The sequence below is a fragment of the Sorex fumeus genome, unplaced genomic scaffold (genome assembly GCF_029834395.1).
Source record: "Sorex fumeus unplaced genomic scaffold, SorFum_2.1 ptg000161l, whole genome shotgun sequence".
NCBI lineage: Eukaryota > Metazoa > Chordata > Mammalia > Eulipotyphla > Soricidae > Sorex > Sorex fumeus.
In genome coordinates this window covers 204,477-224,613 of record NW_026606218.1, presented here as the reverse complement: position 1 = coordinate 224,613, position 20,137 = coordinate 204,477, and the positions used below count along the sequence as shown (strand labels likewise).

At 53.3% G+C, this 20,137-nt stretch overlaps 1 protein-coding gene across 1 annotated transcript in view; it reads right to left on the bottom strand.

Annotated features, from left to right (window-relative positions):
- Positions 1–20,137, bottom strand: part of RASAL2 (RAS protein activator like 2) — a 264,537-nt gene that overhangs the window by 89,532 nt on the left and 154,868 nt on the right.

Here is a 20,137-nt window from a genome sequence, read left to right as displayed (position 1 = left end):
ATAGAACCCTGGTCAGCCGCGTGCCAGGCAAATGCCCTCCCCACTGTGCTATTGCTCCAGACCCCTCGTACCTTTATTTTTTAATTAATTTTTTTTTCTTTTTGGGTCACAGCTGGCGATGCACAGGGCTACTCCTGGCTCTATGGGAGCCTAGGGGATGCTGGGAATTGAACCCAGGTCGGCCGCATGCAAGGCAAACACCTTCCCCACTGTGCTATCACTCCAGCCCCTCTTGAGTACCTTTATCTGCGGGTCAGCTAGAGGCACACACAGACTTTTATCTGCCCAGTCTGCCTGCCTGCCTGCCTGCCTTCCTTCCTTCCTTCCTTCCTTCCTTCCTTCCTTCCTTCTTTCCTCCCTTCTCCTTCCTTCCTTCCTTCCTTCCTTCCTTCCTTCCTTCCTTCCTTCCTTCCTTCCTCCCTCCTTTCTTCCCTCTCTTCCTTCCTTCCTTCCTTCCTTCCTTCCTTCCTTCCTTCCTTCCTTCCTCCCTTCTCCTTCCTTCCTTCCCTCCTCCCTCCCTCCTTCCCTCCCTCCCTTCTCTCCTTCCTTCCTTCCTTCCTTCCTTCCTTCCTTCCTTCCTTCCTTCCTCTCCTCCCTCCCTCCCTCCCTCCCTCTCTCCCTCCCTCCCTCCCTCCCTTCCTTCTCCTTCCTTCCTTCCTTCCTTCCTTCCTTTCTTCCCTCCCTCCCTTCCTTCCTTCTCTCTCCTTCCTTCCTTCCTTCCTTCCTTCCTTCCTTCCTTCCTTCCTTCTCTCTCCTTCCTTCCTTCCTTTCCTTCCTTCCTTCCTTCCTTCCTTCTCTCTCCTTCCTTCCTTCCTTCCTCCCTCCCTCCCTCCCTCCCCTCCCTCCCTCCCTCCCTCCCTCCCTTCCCTTCCCTTCCTTTCCCTCCCTCCCTCCCTGTCTCCCTGTCTCCCTCCCTTCCCGGTTTTTGGGCCACCCACAGTGATGCCTAGGGGTCAGATGCAGCGTCTCCTGACAGCGCTCAGAGGACCCTATGGGATGCCAGGGATCTAACTCAGGTCAGCCATGTGCAAGGCAAACACCCCTCCCCACAGTACTATCAATCTAGCCGCACACTGCCCGCTTGCATCTGATCAAATTTGTTTCAGGTAGCTCAGGAAATCCCTCCCCGCCCACCCCAGGATTAACCTTCAAGTTACAGGGTGGCAATTCACAGACAGGCCCTGTATCGCGCCTTCCTTCCCCAGGACGGTGGGGTCTTCAAGGTGGGCGAGACTGAGGGCATTTGTACTCTTGTCTCCGTGGGAGGGGGTGGAAAGGGAATGAGAGCAGAAGCAGAAATCAGAAATGAGGCCTTGGGGCAATAGCACAGCGGGGAGGGCATTGCCTTGCACCCGGCTGACCCGGGTTCGATCCCTGGCATCCCATAGGGTCCCGCAAGCACCGTCAGGACTGGTTCCTGAGTGCAAACCCAGGAGTCAGCCCTGAGCATCACCGGCTGCAGCCCAAAAGCAAAAAAGAAAGAAAGAAAGAAAGAAAGAAAGAAAGAAAGAAAGAAAGAAAGAAACTAGGCCTGAAGAAGTACGCATGGCTCTCCAAGTTACCCCAATGTCCCCGAGAAGTGACGCTGTGATAATCAAATGAGAATCTACATATTAGTCTTAATTCAGTCCCGGGTCTTTACAGAATCAGGAAGAGTTGATCTGTTTCATCTCAACTGCCTGCAAAAGTGAATCATGTTCAGACTGATCACATGACTGAAGTAAAACAAAACAGAAACATCAATACGATGCCCCCGCCAAAAAAAAAATAAATAAATAAAAGCACTAAAGGAAGGTAACCTTCGGAACCTCGGAAAACGCCGGCTGGGGATGGTCTGAGCAGATAACGGCACTGACCCACTTCTACTTGCTCATATTTAGGGAAACAGGTGTGTGTGTGTGTGTGTGTGTGTGTGTGTGTGTGTGTGTGTCTGTCTGTCTGTCTATATATACATATATATATGTTCTAAGCAAAGTTCCATTTCTATCACAGGCAAACTTGCAGGCGACCATTCAGCCAACGGTCTTCACAACCAGAACGGCTGGAAAGTCCTAAGCGCGCTCTCTCCTGGCACTGAAGCCAGGAGGCGATTTAAAACGGAACTTTGCCTGGGCTTATTCCTGCAGTGACCCCCCGCGATGCAGATGCAGAACCCCCCGTTTCCCTAAAGATGCATTTAAAAATGCACAAGGCTGGCCAGGGTCGCCCTGCCACTTCCTCCTCCTCCTCCTCCTCCTCCTCCTCCTTCTCGCAGGCTGGCAGCCCTGTTGGAATCCCTGAAACCTCACACCTTACACAAAGCAGGCTCTTCTCTCTCACACACAAAGGCGCCCCCCCCCCACCCCCTCGCCCCCAGGCCCCCTCGGATCGGACACAGTGTCCTGCGGACCCCCCATCCTGGGCTGGTGAAAGTTTCCGAATCCTGCTTGGCTGGCCAGGTGACAGGCACACCCACCGCGCCCCACTCTTTGTTAGAGCGTCTGCAGCCCAGATGCAAACCCAACTTGACAAGCTGTCCCCAAACACAGCCCCACCCCCTCCCCTGCCCGCGTGAGACAAAAAAGCAAAGACCTGGTGCTGCCTGGATGGAGCCGAGAGTGTGGGGGGGGGGTCACACTCCCCCACCACCACACCCCCCGCCCCCCCGCGGGCGGGCGGGCAGCAAAGGCGACAGCACAGGGTTAAGGGAAGTCCTACCGTACCCAGGAACGCCAGCAGACTCTTCTCCTCCTCCGTGCTACTATCCAGCCACTCGGCGACATCGCCCGGGGAGAGAGTCATTCTCCAGCCGGAAAACTTTTCCATGCAGGACACCGGAGGCCAGGGTGGGGGGGGGCTGCCCGGGCACCGGGGGCGGGGGCCGAACCCCGAGGCCGAAGCGGCAGGCGGGCGGCTTGCAAGGCTGGGAGGGGAGCCGCGGTCCTGCCTCCGAGGACGAGGCTGTGTCTGTGGCATCCCAGAACTGGGGGGGGGGGGAGGGGAGGGAGTCTGGAGGGTTTAACCAGCGCGGGGATGCTCCCGCGGCCAGAGGGAGCGCCAGCCAGGGGTAAACTGAACAACGCTCTGTGTTTAATGACAGGAGGCGGCGAGGATGGGGAAGTGAAGCCCAAGGATGCTCCAGAGGCGGAGAAACGGTTTCTGCAACGCTGCCGATGCTGCCGGCCAGCCCGCCTGCACAATAGCTAATCAGTTAAGTAAAGCAGTCGCCCGCCAGGAAAACAAAGGCGAAAGAACAAAGTCAGCGGTTGCTGGGGTTCTGGGAAGGCCAGTTTCCCAATTTCCTTGACCCGCGCCCCCCACCGGGCACTAAAGCCCCCAGCCCAGCCCCACCCCTCCCCTTAAATCCCAGCGGGGCAGGGCAGGGCTGGCCAGAATCGGATGCTCTGAGCCCATCACCACCCCCCCATCTAACTCCTCCATCCCCAGCTCTCACCAACCCCCCCAGTCCCCAACAACTCCTCCCCCCACCCCCCAGCTTGCATGGCGGCTGCATTGATCGACAATAATGGGACTGGGAACAAGGGCCAAGAGCACATTAAGGATGTTGCAGTGTCTTCCAGGGAGCGAGCAGCGGTCGGAACTTGGGGGCAACTTGGGGCTTGGCAGTCAATAGCTCAGGGGTGTGTGTGTGTGTGTGTGTGTGTGTGTGTGTGTGTGTGTAGGACAAGGAGAGTGTGCGAGGGAAGAGGGGGGTGTGTATAAGGGTGTGAGTGTGTGTCAAGGAAGAGAGTGTGAGCGCACGAAGGGAAGAGAGAAAGGGAGAGAGTGGGAAGGAAGGGGTGATGGTGGAAGGGGAGTGTGTGGATGAGTCAAGGAAGAGGGTGTGAGCATGTGAGGAGGAGGGTGTGTGTGTGTGTGTCTGTGTGTGAAGGAGGAGGAGGGTGAGTGAGTGTGAAGGCAGCAGAAGGCCAGTGTGAAGTCTGAGTGCAGGTGTGAATACTGAGGGCAGGTGTGAAGGCTGAGTGTGGGTGTGAACATCGAGGGTGAGTGTCAAGTGTGATGCAGGTGAGTGTGAAGGCAGCGGGTGGGTGTCAAGTCAGGAGGCAGGTGTGAATGTGGGAGCTATTCCCTATTCTGGGACCCGTCTCCAACTCCTGGACTCAGTCATCCGCCTCTGGCAGGCCCCGACAGCCAGCGGTGTAGACCGTTCACACCCCATACTGGCTCTGCCAACAGGAGCTGATTCTGCCTGCACACGCCAAGCATGGGTGCGGGGAGACGCATCCAGCATAAGAGGGTCGAGCCCTCAGACCCCCGTGCACTGCGTTTGGGGAGATGCGTTTCCCACGGTTCCTCCGGTGATGGCGAAGCCCAGCCCCGTAGCAGGCCACTTCCTGCGCATCCAGTCTGTGACCTGGGAGGGTCCCGTCCCTCCCTGTCTTTCACTGGCCTCCCAGGGCCCCAACTCCAATCCCCTGAGGAAACAGACCCCCTTTAGGCTCCTCACGGAACCCCGCTGCTAGCCAGCACCCTGGGGAGGCCCCTGCACTCAGCACTGACATCACGCTGCGCCCGCCTGAGTTTCGGACACAGTGACAGGGGCAAGGGATGCGGGCCAGTCATTGCAGGATTTCTCGGTCACCCTCTCCCTCGTGCTCCCATCCCCAGTCAGGCCACACTCTCCAGGGTCCCTGCTGCCACAGCAGGAGGTCAGACTCTCTCAGCCCAGGGTGCGAGGCACCATCAAATGACGCACACCGACCCCGAGAGAAGCGTGGGGGAACCCAGGGAGCACATCTGCTGAGTACCACAACCCAGGACGCAGCCGCCAGGAGCAGAGAACAGCGTCCATGTGGTGCGTCGTCATTCTGCCCAATCAACAGACAGAGGAGAGGGATGAGGGAGACAATAACATCACTGGCTTGGACACAGTGACGTTGGAGAAGTTACAACAGTGTCCACACTGGGAAGACAAAGCTGAGAGGAAGGCGTAACAGTGACTCCACGTTTCCATCTGTATTTTATCATATAAAATGACACAAGACTGAGAAGGGAGAAACGGGGGCCAGAGCGATAGCACAGCGGGGAGGGCGTTTGGGTTCGATCCCCAGCATCCCATAGGGTCCCCTGAGCACTGCCAGGAGTGATTCCTGAATGCAGAGCCAGAAGTAACCCCTGTGCATCTCCGGGTGGACCCAAAAAGAAAAAAAAGAAAAGAAAAGAAAAGAAAAAGGAGACATGGACATGCGTACAAGACATTTTCTCAAACAGGAGAAGATGTAACCAAAAAAGTTCATTTTTTAAAAATTTTTAGTCTTATTTTTATAAGGTTGCTCACAATAATTTACCACATTCAATATTCCAACACCAATCCCACCACCATTATTTCGAATTTTCAAAAGCTGGATTCTGTTGTTGTTTTCATGGGTATTTTAATAGGGATCGCGTTGAATTTGTACAGTGCTTTGGGAAGTATTGCCATTTTGACAATGTTAATCCTCCCGACCCATGAGCAGGGGGTATTTTCCCATTTCCTCGTGTCCTCTTTTATTTCCTGAAGTAGCGTTTTGTGGTTTTCTTTGTACAGGTCCTTTACTTCCTTAGTTAAGCTGATTCCTAGGTACTTGATTTTCTGGGGCACAATTGTGAACGGGATTGTTTTCTTCAGGTTGTTGTTGTTGTTGTTGTTGTTTTATGGGGATGGGGTGGGGGGTTCGGAAGCAAAGCGTTGGGGGGGGGAGGGGGACCAAGCAGGCCCAGGGCACTGATACCCCCCTGCAAAGCATGTGCTCGAGTCCTCTGGGCGCCTCAGTAACACCTCCACGGTGAGACTTGTTGTGACTGTGTTTGGCATATTGAATACATCATGGGGGGCTTGCCAGGCTTTGCCATGCGGGTGGGATACTCTTGGTAGCTTGCCGGGCTCTCCAAGAGGGGCAGAGGAATCGAACCCAGGTCGGCCAAGCCGGCTTCGTGCAAGGCAAACGCCCTACCGCTGTGCTATCGCTCCAGCCCCTATATCCGTAACAAGCAACGCAAAACACACTGTCTAGCATTGCATTTTCGGCAGGTATGAGGGGTGGTAGGACTGTCTCGAAATATTGACGGTAACTAAAATAGAGAAAGAATATTTTGCAAATTGTCTGCCACACAGGCAGGGGGAGGTGTGGAATAGGGTGGGGGGGGGGGAATCTGGGGATTTTGATGGTCAAAAGCCTGCACTGATGAAGGGATGGGTGTTTGATGACCGTCTGATCAAAGTTCAAACAGGAGATCTTTGTGCCTGTACATCATGGTGAACTAAGAAAGAAAAAAAGAAAGGAAGAAAGGAAGAAAGAAAGAAAGAAAGAAAGAAAGAAGGAAAGAAGGAGGGAGGGGGGGAGGGAGGGAGGGAGGGAGGGAGGGAGGAAGGAAGGAAGGAAGAAAGAAAGAAAGAAAGAAAGAAAGAAAGAAAGACTAAAGGGGCTGGAGCATAGCACAGCGGGTAGGGCATTTGCCTTGCACACGGCCGACCCGGGTTCGATTCCCAGCATCCCATAGGGTCCCCCGAGCACCGCCAGGAGTAATTCCTGAGTGCATGAGCCAGGAGTAACCCCTGTGCATCGCCGGGTGTGACCCAAAAAGAAAAAAAAAAAGAAAACTAAATAAAGTTAATGAGAATGATACATGGAAAATCTTAAAAACAAAAAGAAAGAACCCAAACAATTCTCTTGAATATTCATAAGATAGACTGTTACAGAACCACAGCACATCCTTGGGGTCATGTTTGAGTTCAGACACACAACGATCCAACACCCATCCCTCCCCCTGTACGCATTTCCCGCCACCAGTGTCCCCGAGTCCCTCCCGCCACCCCCACCTCTCCAGCCTGCCTCGATGGCAGACACTCTTCTTTTTTCTCTCTCTCTCCTTTTGTGCCTTACGGTTTGCAATACAGGTACTAAGAGGCCATCCGATTTGTTCAGGGTGTTCAATATTTTTATTGGGATGGCAAGGCTGGAGTAGATTTTCTTAACCGGGCGGCCGCTTTGGGGTGTGGACGTGACTGCCAAGGCTTCCCGGAAGTACAGGGAGGTGGAGGCAGGTAGCCCATCCCGACGCCGAGAAAGCCTGGAGATTTCAGTCACAAAACCCACATACCCGAATTTTCTGCGTATTTTATCTCAGTGAGGTCAGTCCTGAGACAGTGGAGTCATGCCAGGGGGTATGGTGGCGATTTTAGATTGTGGAAGCAAACGGATGCCAGGGGCTCTGCTTGGGTGGGCACCAGGCTGACGCGCCCCACCCCTCCGACTTAGCCTGGTCGGTTCAGCCCTGCGCGGGTCTAAGATGAACTGCACTGTAGCCGTCTATCTTTATGGAAACTATAAAGTACCCCAGAAAATCGCATCAAATATAAATGCAGAGTTTGGTGAACGGTCCCGCCACTGAAGAATTAGAACATCACCAGAGAGGCTGGAGCGATAGCACAGTAGGGAGGGCATTTGCTTTGTACGCAGCTGATCCGGGTCCAATTCCCAGCATCCCGTAGGGTCCCCCGAGCACCGCCAGGAGTAATTCCTGAGTGCAAAGCCAGGAGTAACCCCTGTGCATCGCTGGGTGGGACCCAAAGAGAAAAAAAAAGAACATCACCAGAAATCCCTAAGACACTTACTCCCCGTGCAGACCCGAATTCCCTCTAGCATACAGATACCTTCCATTCTGCCTTCTGGGGCAGTGCCCAGAACTTACTCCTAGCTCTGTGCTCAGGGATCACTCCTGCGGGTGCTCAGGGGGCCATACTGAATGCCAGGGCGCAAACCTGGGTTGATCACATGCAGGGCAGGAGCTTTAACTCCTTTTTTTTTTCTCTTTGGGTCATACCCAGCGATGCACAGGGCTGACTCCTGGCTCTGCACTCAGGAATTACTCCTGGCGGTGCTCGGGGCACCCTATGGGATGCTGGGGATTGAACCCGGGTCGGCCGCATGCAAGGCAAACGCCCTCCCCAATCTATTCCATGCACCCAAACTACCATGTCTTGATTATCACTGTCTTCTAAACATCTGAGAGTTGAACAGGGCAAGTCCTCCCAACTTTTACTGCTCTGAGAACTTTTATTTTTTTTATTGCTTTTTTGGGGTCACACCCAGCGATGCTCAGGGGTTGCTCCTGGCTCATGCACTCAGGAATCACTCCTGGCCGTGTTTGGGGGACCATACGGGATGCCGGGGATTGAACCCCGGTCAGCTGCATGCAAGGCAAATGCCCTCCCTGCTGTGCTATCACTCTGACCCCTTCTCCGAGAACTTTTAATTACCCGTGAGCCTCTGGAGAGTCACAGATTTCATGATGGATCTCTCGAAGGCCTTCTTAGAAAGCCCTCCACAAACTCTGACCGGAAGTAAAGATAGTTGGGAGTGATCCCTCTGGATAAGAACTGTGTGTGTAAGGAGGTCAAGGAACCTGCATGATAACATCTCTCAGTCTCTGTACTGCAAACCGCAAAGCCCAAAAGGATGGGGAGGGGGGTGGGGATGGAGGGAGGGAAACTGAGGACATTGGTGGTGGGAAACGGACATTGGTGGAGGGAATGATGTTGGAACACTGTATGACTAAAACCCAATCATGAACAGCTTTGCAACTGTGTATCTCATGGTGGTTCAATTAAACAATAAAAAAAGAAACTTTTACTAGGATTTAAAGGACAAAGAGGGGTTAGAACAATAGCACAGTGGGGAGGGCGTTTGCCTTGCATGTGGCCGACCCGGGTTCGATTCCCGGCATCCCATATGGTCCCCTGAGCATCAACAGGAGTAATTCCTGAGTGCAGAGGCAGGAGTCAGCCCTGAGCATCTCCGGGTGGGACCCAAAAAGCAAATAAAAAAAGCAATAATAATAATAATAATAATGGACAAAGAGAGGAAAGCAGCAGAAGATGAATCGATATTTTTAATTCCAGACATATGATATTAACTGCTCTTCCCAGTCTCCTTTCCTTTCTCGTAATGAAGTCTTGTGGGAGACTTCTCCGGCGTCTTGCGCACTCCGGCTATTCCTCGGTTAATCACTCTTCATATTCCCCAAAATAGCATCTTTTCTAAAAGATCCATTCTCGGTCCATTGATGGCAAGCAGACGTGGAATTGATTCTTGTTCGTGGAGCTTCTCCGGACAGTCTTGCTAAACTCAGGATCTTTAAAGGTGGGGGGGGGGGGAGGGGGCCGGGGGAATTACTAAACAAACAATGACATCATCTGCCAAGTCCTAAGAACTGCATGTGTTTGCGATTCTTGCCCTCCTCATGCCTAGCTGTACCGAGACTTCCAAAATAGTGGGGGGTCTTCTCGCAAAGAACCACGGACATCTGGCTTTCTATTTATCTACCTGGAAAAGCTTTTATTTATTTATTTATTTATTTGCTTTTTGGCTCACACGCGGCAATGCACAGGGCTGACTCCTGGCTCTGCACTCAGGAATCCCTCCTGGCGGTGCTCGGGGGACCCTATGGGATGATGCCGGGGATCGAACCCGGGTTGGCCATGTGCAAGGCAAACACCCTACCCGCTGTGCTATCGCTCCAGCCCCAGGAAAAGCTTTTAATCATTAAGAACGATGCTTGTTGAGGACATTTATTTAATTATTTATTTATTTTTGGGTAGAAACCCTTTCATCAGCGGGGAGGGCATTTATCTTGCATGCAGCCGACCTAGGTTCGATTCCCAGCATCCCATATAGTCCGCTGAGCACCACCAGGAGTGATTCCTGAGTGCATGAGTCACAAGTAACCCCTGTGCATCGCTGGGTGTGACCCAAAAAGCAAAAAACAAAACAAAACAAAAACAAAACTCATCAGAATAAGAATTTTTTTTTTTTAATTCTACACCTGTCCTGCCAAGAGTTAACAATGACTGGTTGTTAAAAGTGGATCTTATGCGGGTTTTGCACCAAATGAGATGTTCTTTGAAGATTTTTTTCTCCTTTTTTAAAATTAAGAGGCTGGAGCGATAGCACAGCGGGTAGGGCGTTAGCCCTGTACACGACCGACCCGGGTTTGTTTTCTCCGCCCCCTTGGAGAGCCCGGGAAGCTACCGAGAGTATCCCGCCCGCATGGCAGACCCTGGCAAGCTCCCCATGGTGTGTTCGATATGCCAAACACAGTCACAACAAGTCTCACCATGGAGACGTTACTGGTGCCCGCCCGAGCAAATGAATGAACAACGGGAGGACAGTGTGACATGCCACAGTGGTTTATCAAGAATGAATTAACACATATTTCTTAAACACTAAGGTAAAGGCCCTCCCGTTGATCGTCGATTTGCTCGAGCGGGCCCAGTAACGTCTCCATTGGAGACTTTGTTGTTACTGTGTCTGGCATATCGAATACTCTCGGTAGCTTGCCGGGCTCTCCGAGAGGGGCGGAGGAATCGAACTCGGGTCGGCCATGTTGGCCGCTTGTAAGGCGAACGCCCTACCCGCTGTGCTATCACTCCAGCCACTAAATCGATTTCAAATTAAAGTTATATATCTATTTGTCAAAATGCATTATTCGGTTGTTTCTGTTGGTTCTGTTTTGGGGCCACGCCTCGCAATGCTCAGGGCTGACTCCTGGCTCCGTACTCAGGAATGACTCCTGGCGGGGCCCGGGGGACCCTAGGGGATGCCGAGATTGAACGTGGGTTTGCCACATGCAAGGCAAACGCCCTCCCCGCTGTGCCATTGCTCCGGCCTCTGCATTATTCTATGCGCTAACATCTTGTTTAGGATCTAGACATCACTTGAATGACTGAGGCTGCCCTAAACTTGAAATGCTTCCAGCTGGGATAAACACAACGCTAGTCTCCCAAATCAGCCTAGTGTGCAGGAAGACCGAGCAATTTCAAATATTACCTTCCTTAAATTTTGTAATGGCCACTTAAGCCAAGTCCTCGGGGCTCAGATGAGTCTTGAGGGGAAGATTTTTTCCTACGAATTCCATTTCCTCAACAGTTATGAGGACCCTGGCACATCGCTTCTCCACCAGTTTTACCCCGCTGAATCTTCCACGCTCCATTTCATCTCATTAAAAAAAAAAATTGCCATGGGGCTGGAGTGTACAGCGGGGAGGTTGTTGGCCTTGCACGAGGCCGACCCGGGCTCTATTCCCAGCATCCCATAGGGTCCCCCGAGCACCACCAGTGCAGAGTGCAGAGCCAGGAGTCAGCCCTGAGCATCGCAGACTGTGAACCAAAAAGCAAAAATGAAAAGGAAACGTTTGTGTCCGTCCCAAGATTCCAAGATTCCTCCTTCCCCACATAGATCTTAGCCTGGGATCATTTCAACATGCAGTTCAGCATTTACAGACGAAACCCAGAGGAGCAGGACAGCGGGTAGGGCGCCTGGCTTGCATGCAGTCCACACCAGGAGTGATCCTGAGCACAGAGCCAGGAGTAAGCCCTGAGCATCGCGGGGCGTGGCCCCCCAATAAAAATGAAGCAATGGGGCTGGAGCGATAGCACAGTGGTGGATAGGGCGTTTGCCTTGCACGCGGCCGACCCGGGTTTGATTCACAGCATCCCATAGGGTCCCCCAAGCAGGAGTGATTCCTGAGTGCAGAGCCAGGAGTCAGCCCTGAGCATCGCTAGGTGGGACCCAAAAAGCAAAAATAAAGGAAGGAGGAGGAGGAGGAGGAGAAGGAGGAGGAGGAGGAGGAGGAGGAGAAGGAGGAGGAGAAGGAGGAGGAGAAGGAGGAGGAGGAGGAGGAGAAGGAGAAGGAGAAAGAGAAGGAGAAAGAAAAGGAAGAGGAGGAGGAGGAGGAGGAGGAGGAGGAGGAGGAGAAGGAGGAGGAGAAGGAGGAGGAGAAGGAGGAGAAGGAGGAGGAGAAGGAGGAGGAGGAGGAGAAGGAGAAAGAGAAGGAGAAAGAAAAGGAAGAGGAGGAGGAGAAGGAGGAGGAGGAGAAGGAGAAAGAGAAGGAGAAAGAAAAGGAAGAGGAGGAGGAGGAGGAGGGGGAGGAGGAGGAGGAGGAGGAGGAGGGGGAGGAGGAAAAGAAACATTTGCTTGAGGACAAAGATCACTGAATTTCTAGTCTTTCAACCGAGGGCACATTGGTTCCCCTAACTAACTAACTCAGAGTATCCCGTAGGGTCCCTTGAGCAGAGCCAGGAGTCAGCCCTGAGCATCGCCAGGTGGGACCCAAAAAAGCAAAAGAAAAATCATATTTTATAAAGTAGTTCACAGTATTTGATTACATTTAATACTCAAATACCAATCCCACCACCACGACACCTTCCCATCACCATATTTCAGGTGTTTCCATCCGAGACCCAATTCCCTGCCCCAAAGCAGAACCGAAATAACATTTGCCTCCAAGGTTGGTTGTCTCCTATGTTGGACCCCATCCAGTGTGGTGCAGTACTCTTGTAATATGGGTGGTGTGTGATATGAGATGTCCAGGAATAGGTTCACTCGTGGGTGAGACTTGGCCTGAGCGTGTGGAGAGGCGGCTGTGAGCCTGGTGGCGGTTGAGTTCTGGAGGTTTTCGGCTGCTGGGGCTGGGTCCCTGGGGGTGGGGAGGGGTCTCACCCGCCCCGCTCTGGGGCACCCCGAGTGAAACAGCCTGGCACGGGTCCGGCAGCATGGTTATGGCGATTGTCACGTTATGCTCCTTCCGGGAGAGAAGGACGTGAGATCCGGATGGTGGCCGGTGACGAGATTATCTGGTGCCAGCCAAGGATGTCTTATGGGGTGACTGGTCAGCTTGGGCCCCTGCTATCACGTGTCCCCCAGGGGGGCCTCAGCTATTGGGCATCTCGTCCCAACGACACTTCCGCCTGTCCCCTGCACACGTGCGGGTGGGTCTGGGCCTCTGTTCTGGTGTGAGCTGCGTGTCCCCGATGACTCACGCGGTGGGGCGTCTTGCCCATCCCGGAGGCCCTTCGGATGCCCGTTTGGGGGAGGTGGGCGCGCACAACCTGCCTCTTCCACGTGGGGGCGGAGGAGCTGGCGTGCTTAGAGGGTGATGCTGAAAATAATGTTCTCGCCTCGGACTCTCAGGGAGAAAAACCCAACAGCCAACAGGGGAGGGGGGGGGACCTAACGCCCAGGACGTCAGAACAACGCTTAGAGTCTCTTGAAACGCCAGTGTGAGCGTGGGGAAGTTCCGGAGGAAGCCCACCTTTAAACTCAAGAATGAAGCGAGGGCCAGAGTGATAGCAGAGCGGGGAGGGCATTGGCCTGGCACGCGGCCGACCCAGGTTCGATCCCCGGCATCCCATAGGGTCCCCCGAGCACCGCCAGGAGGGATTCCTGAGTGCAGAGCCAGGAGGAACCCCTGAGCATCCCTGGGTGAGACCCAAAAACAACAAAAAAAAATGGGGCCGGAGTGATAGCACAGTGGGGAGGGCATTTGCCTTGCACACGGCCAGCCTGGGTTCGATTCCCAGCCTCCCATATGGTCCCCTGAGCACCGCCAGGAGTGATTCCTGAGTGCAGAGCCAGGAGGAACCCCTGAGCATCGTTGGATTGACAGAGACAGACAGACAGATAAAGGGCAGTAGTGATAGCACAGCAGGGAGGGCGTTGGCCTGGCACGTGGCCGACCCGGGTTCGATCCCCGACATCCAATAGGGTCCCCTGAGCACCGTCAGGAGTGATTCCTGAATGCAGAGCCAGGAGTCAGCCCTGAGCATCGCCGAATGGGACCCAAAGAGTCAAAAAAAAAAAAAAAAAAAGGAATGAAGCGAAACGAGGACGGGTTTCTGATTTCTGACCCCAGGAGAACCCTGCCGGAAGCTGCCATAAATCCCAGCACTTAGAGCAGTAAAACAGCCCCACCCGGGACGCTCGCTCCTTATTAATTAGCATTTTATTGTCAAATATATTTTTGTGCCGTGTTCACGGTTAAGATACGTTTCTGAGAAAAAGCAGTAAATAACTGGTTCGATTTTTCCTTTATAAAAAAGAAATAAATAAGGGCCGGGAGTGACAGTACAGCAGGGAGGGTGTTTGCCTTGCACACGGCCACCTGGATTGGGTCCTCTGCCAGGAGTGACCCCCGAGTGCAGAGCCAGGAGTGACCCCTGAGCATCACCAAGAGTGACCCAAAAAGCAATAACTAAATAAGTTAATTAGTAACAGAAAAAAGGCCTCGTTTCTGGTTTTAAATACTCTTTCATTTAACAATACACACACACACACACACACACACACACACACACACAATCTTGGAGGAGGAAAAAGCTGTCTCATCCACGGCTGACCTAAAGAGCTTTCAGAGGCATAGGGCGTACACCTAAAATTCAGGCTCTTTCTACGACAATTCTCTTTGCACAGAGAGAACCTTCTGGCTTGGAATGTGCTAACACACGTGCTCAAGGCCTCACCCTTTGGGATGCTGGTGGTTTCTCCTTGGGTCCCTTCACACACAGCATGGCTCTGGTTTTAGCTGATGAAGGCCATTTCTACCGTCTCTCAGAAGTGAGTGAGCACGCCACTCACTCACTCCAGAAGAGATGCTTTATTTTAATTTTTATTTATTTATTTTTATTAGTGAAACACCATGAGGTACAGTTGTAGACTCACAGATTTTTGTGCTTGGGTTTCAGTTATACAATGATCGAGTACCCATCCCTCCACCAGTGCCCATTCTCCACCACCACGGGTCCCAGTATCCCTCCCATCCCCCATCCCCCCTGTCTCTGTGGCAGGGCACTCAATTTTGTTCTATCTCTCCTTTTGGGTGCTGTGGTCTGCAGAAGAGACATTGGGTGGCAATCATGTTCTGTCTGTAAGAGATGCTTTATTTTTATTTACTTATTTATTTGGATTTTGGGGGTCATACCCAACGATGCTCAGGGCTGACTCCTGGCTCTGCACTCAGAAATTATGCCAGGCAGTGCTCGGGCAGGGCACTAGGGGATGCAGGGGATCAAACCTAGGGCCAGCTGCATGTTAAAGCAAACACCCTCCCTGCTGTACTATCGCAACAGCCCCCCAAAGAGATGCTTTGAAATTTTACCTCAAAAGGTTTGTTTACACTGTGACTCTAAAGCCAGCAACTGGGTACAAACAGGGCAACTGAAAATAGATTCTCAAATCTGAGGAACAAGCTGCCGGAGTGGTCAAGCCTATTATTGTCTCTGGGCTTCTGTGGCGTATCACCGAATTTCTGTGGAGAAGAAAATGCCTCAAAGAAATTGGCATAAATGCAAGCAAAAGTATATTGGCGAGGGGCTGGAGTGATAGCACAGCGGGGAGGGCGTTTGCCTTGCATGCGGCTGACCCGGGTTCGAGCCCTGGCATCCCATAGGGTCCCCCGAGCACCGCCAGGAGTGATTCCTGAGTGCAGAGCCAGGAGGAACCCCTGAACATCGCCGGGTGTGGCTCAAAAAAGGAGAAAAAAAATAGTATATGGGCGAGAAATGATGTGAATGAACTAACCCCCAGCGCCTTTAATTTTTACCCAAGACATCCAAAACTCTGCCCGAGGAAGACAGGATGTTACTTTCCACCATCTGCAGACGGCGGCTGGATCATCCAGCCCGCTCTCTTTGAGGGATCGCGTCTCATTTTCAGAAAATATTCCTAAGAACTGTTCGATGAGCATATGGGCAGACGCTCACAAACAAGCTCGCTGCGCGGTGTTCCTGGCAGACGATGCGGGCCCTGCCCTGAGTGGACGGGTCACCCCGCCTGCCCCAGTCTCTCATCCCTCCACACGATCACGATCACGACCATCCTGTTGTTCGTCGATTGCCCCGAGCAACGTCACCAGTAACGTCTCCTTCGTCCTAGCCCTGAGATTTTAAAAAGTGCCATATTCGGGACTGGCACAGCAGGCAGGGCGTTTGCCTTGCACGTGGCTGACCCGGGTTCGATTCCCAGCATCCCATATGGTCCCCTGAGCACCGCCAGGAGTAACTCCTGAGTGCAGAACCAGGAGTAACCGCTGTGTATTGCCGGTTGTGACCCTCTTTCAGGGTTAGGAGAATGAGACCCCTCATTGTTACTGGTATTTGGCATATTGGGCACGCCACGGGGAATTTGCCAGACTCTGCCGTGTGGGCTGGTTACATCCGGTAGCCTGCCAGGTTGTCCAAAGTAAGAATAAGATAAACCCTCCACACACACTAGGTTTTTCCTGGGTTTTTTTCTGGGGTCCCTTGGCATTCCTTTGTTTAAAAAAAAATGAGGGCCGGAGCGATAGCACAGCGGGGAGGGCGTTTGCCTTGCACGCAGCCAACCCGGGTTCGATCCCCGGCATCCCATAAGGTCCCCCGAACTCCACCAGGAGTAATTCCTGAGTGCAGAGCCGGGAGTGAGCCCTGAGCATCGCCGGGTGTGACCCAAAAAGGAACAAATAAACAAACAAACAAACAAACAAAATGATGTCAACTGTTTCCGTTACTTCCCTGATACTAAGGCCCTAAAGTTGCTGAGACGGGGACTTACCCAAGCAGGGCTCTAAGCATCCGACCCCCTCACATCTGACTCAAGACCAAAAAAAATACAACAACAACTGAAAAAAATAAATAAAATTTTAAAAAATTAAAAAACACATGCAACCAGATTAGGAAACAGCCAAGTGGGAAAAACTCCTTTTCCTAACCTCCGCATCAACGACAGCCCGTGTCTCTGGGACGGCAGCTCTGCCGCCATGACACCTGTTTGCCACCGTCCTTGGTGACCGATGGCCACATCATCTTGCATTAGATGCAGGTGCTAAGTGACCTGCCCGACTGGTTGCCTCTCCGAGGTGCCATCTGTTTGGGGGACACCTGCCAACCCGTCCCTCCGGGCAGCTCGGCTCAGTCACGCTTGAGAGAAGAACAAACAGAAGCTGGAAGCACTGTGTCCACCGGGAAGAGGCCCAGGCTGGTCATCCACTCTCCACGCTGCCCCTTCAGACACCCATGCGGACGCCTAAAAAGCCTTAAACCCGAGGGGCTGGAGCAATAGTACCGCGGCTAGGGCGGTCGAGGCACGCGGTAGACCTGGGTTCGATCCCCGGCATCCCTTAGGGTCCCCTGAGCACCGCCAGGAGTGATTCCTGAGTGCAGAGTTGGGAGTCAGTCCTGAGCATCGCTGGGTGGGACCCAAAAAGAAAAAAAAAGGCGGGGCTGGAAAAATAGCACAGTGGGTAGGGCGTTTGCCTTGCACGCGGCCAACCCGGGTTCGATTCCCAGCATCCCATATGGTCCCCTGAGCACTGCCAGGAGTAATTCCTGAGTGCAGTCAGGAGTAACCCCTGTGCATCGCCAGGTGTGACTCAAAAAGCCAAAAAAAAAAAAAAAAAGAGGTTAAACCTGAGAAGGGCTGAGTGGGGAAGTTCTAGAGCCAGGGTCCTGGTTCCACCTGGATCCTCGTCCAGCTGCCCCAAAGAAGGCGCCTTTCTTTTTTGCTTTCTTCATTTATTTTTAATTTTTTAAACTTTTTTTTTTTTTTAGTGAAACACCATGAGGTCCAGTTGTAGACTTACAAATTTTTGTGCTTGGGTTTCAGTTATACAATGATCGAGTGCCCATCCCTCCACCAGTGCCCATCCTCCATCACCACGGGTCCCAGCATCCCTCCCACCCCCACCCCCCCCGTCCCCCCATCCCACCCTGCCTCTGTGGCAGGGCATTTCCCTCTATTCTCTCTCTCCTTTTGGGTGCTGTGGTCTGCAAAAGAGGCATTGAGTGGCCATCGTGTTCGGTCCATAGTCTACTTTCAGCACGCATCTCCCATCTTGGGAGGATCCTCCCAACACCCTTAGAAGGGTCCCTTTCTGCCAGGCTTGTAATGATCGTTCCCCTGTGTCCTCCCCATCCAGGAGGTACCAAGACGAACGTCTGAGCAGCTGCGCTGAATGTTTCCGAGCACCGACCGGGATCACACCTGGCAATTACACGTGGAATTCGGACGGGCGATCCCACGGGCCAAAAAAAAATAATAAAACAGGCCAGAACGTCGAGAAAGCCCTCGGAAGAACCCGGGGTGCTGTGACTCACGGCATCTTCCTGACTCACCCGCCCCTAGGAAGCGACAGGGCAGAGCCTCGGCCTGCTGCAGGAGAGAATGAGCTATTTTAAGAACACACATGCAACTCCCATGCAAAAAAAATCTGGTGAATCTCTAAGTTGCCCCCAGTGCTCTCTGCCAGGCGGGGGAAATAAAGACAAGAACCGCCGACACCCGCCACTAGGGGGCGAGCAAGAGCGGCGGAAGGAACCTGCCATCAGCCCCCAGGTCAGACCAGCAAGGGACGGGGGAGGGGACTGGTACCAGTGGGGTCCACAGGAAGGGAACCCGAGGGCTCCAAGTGGTCTCCAGGTGGCTTTTTAGGAGTAAGGGCTCAACTGACGACTCAGCACTGCATATGTCTGGCCTCAAGTCTCTGTCTTGGTTCAAGACTTCCCACTGGGGGGTGGACAGTGGGCACAGAGCCAGGGGTGAGCCCTGAGCACTGCGGGGCGGGGCACCCCCACACAGAACAGCCACCAAAAATTCACTCCGGCCCTTGTCACCAGGAGAGACGCAGGATCATACCCACAGCGGGAAAGGGGAAGCGGCGAGGTTTTGATCGACGGTGACCAAAATTTTTATCGGAAAATAAAAACTCCCCAGAAACATATTAAAAATCAAAACACTGGGGCTGGAGCGATAGCACAGCGGGGAGGGCGTCTGCCTGGCATGTGGCTGACCCGGGTTCGATTCCCAGCATCCCATAGGGTCCCCCGAGCACCGCCAGGAGTGATTCCTGAGCGCAGAGCCAGGAGTCAGCCCTGAGCATCGCTGGGTGGGACCCAAAAAGAAAAAAAAAATTAAAGTTTCCAGGGTCAGAGTGATAGATAGGCCAGCAGGGAGGGCGTTTGCCTTGCATGTGGCCAATCCGGGTTTCATCCCCGGCATCCCACAGGGTCCCCCTGAGCACTGTCCTTCTGTTGTTCATCGATTTGCTCAAGTGGGCACCAGGAACGTCTCCATCGTGAGACCTGTTGTGACTGTGTTTGGCATCTCGAAGACGCCACGGGGAGCTTGCCAGGCTCTGCCGTGCGGGCGGGATGCTCTCGGGAGCTTGCCGGGCTCTCCGAGAGGGATGGAGGAATCGAACCCGGGTCGAACCCCAAAACTATAATCATAATCATAATCATATAGTTTCTACCAAGCCCGGTCAGTGGAAACCCAGGACTAGGTCAGAGACCTCTGAAGGCTTCTGGCTGGCTCAGAGGTTCCCACATCCTCGTGCCGGAAGACAGGACCAGGGGCACGGCAGTATTGTCACACTTGGGGTCCCGGTGCCACCAGCAGGCTCGACCCGGGGCATTCCACAGCAGACCCAGCAGGAAGACAAACAGGCTCCTGTGCTCTGTGACTGGTTTGCTGAGAGCCACACTCGAACGGTTCCTTCCTGTTCCTGGCTCCCACGCTACCTTGGGAAACTTAGCACACCCCCACCCTCACGTGAACACAGAGGCCCTGGAGGGGGGTGGCCACCACGTCCCCGTTGGTGGGAGAGGACCACAGACCCTTTTACGGATTCCTCTACGTCTGTTCTCCCGATCATGGTGCGACCTTGAATGGCCCCCCAGAGGGGCCAGGAAAAGGGAGATGATGGTTCCCACCCCCATGCTTTTATTTATTTATTTATTTATTTATTTTTGCTATTTGGGTCACACCCGGCGATGCTCAGGGCTGACTCCTGGCTCTGCACTCAGGAATCACTCCTGGCGGTGCTCGGGGGACCCTATGGGATGCCGGGGATCGAACCCAGGTCGGCTGCATGCAAGGCAAATGCCCTACCTACCACTGTGCTATCGCTCCAGCCCCAGTGCTCTGTTTTTATTGGGGGGCCAGGCCCCGCAATGCTCAGAATTACTCCTGGTTCTGTGCTCAGGATCACTCCTAGCATGGACCACATGTAAGCCAGGGGCCCTACCCACTGTCCTGCTGCTCTGGGTTCGTCTGTAAATACTGAACTGCATGTTGAAATGATCCCAGGCTAAGATCTACGTGGGGAAGGAGGAATCTTGGGATGGACACAACCATTTTTCTTTTCTTTTCTTTTTTTTTTTTTTGGCTTTTTGGGTCACACCCGGCGATGCTCAGGGGTAACCCCTGGCTCTACACTCAGGAATTACTCCTGGCGGTGCTCGGGGGACCCTATGGGATGCTGGGAATCAAACCCGGGTCGGCCGCGTGCAAGACAAACGCCCTCCCCGCTGTGCTATCGCTCCAGCCCCCGATGCGGTACCCTTGGG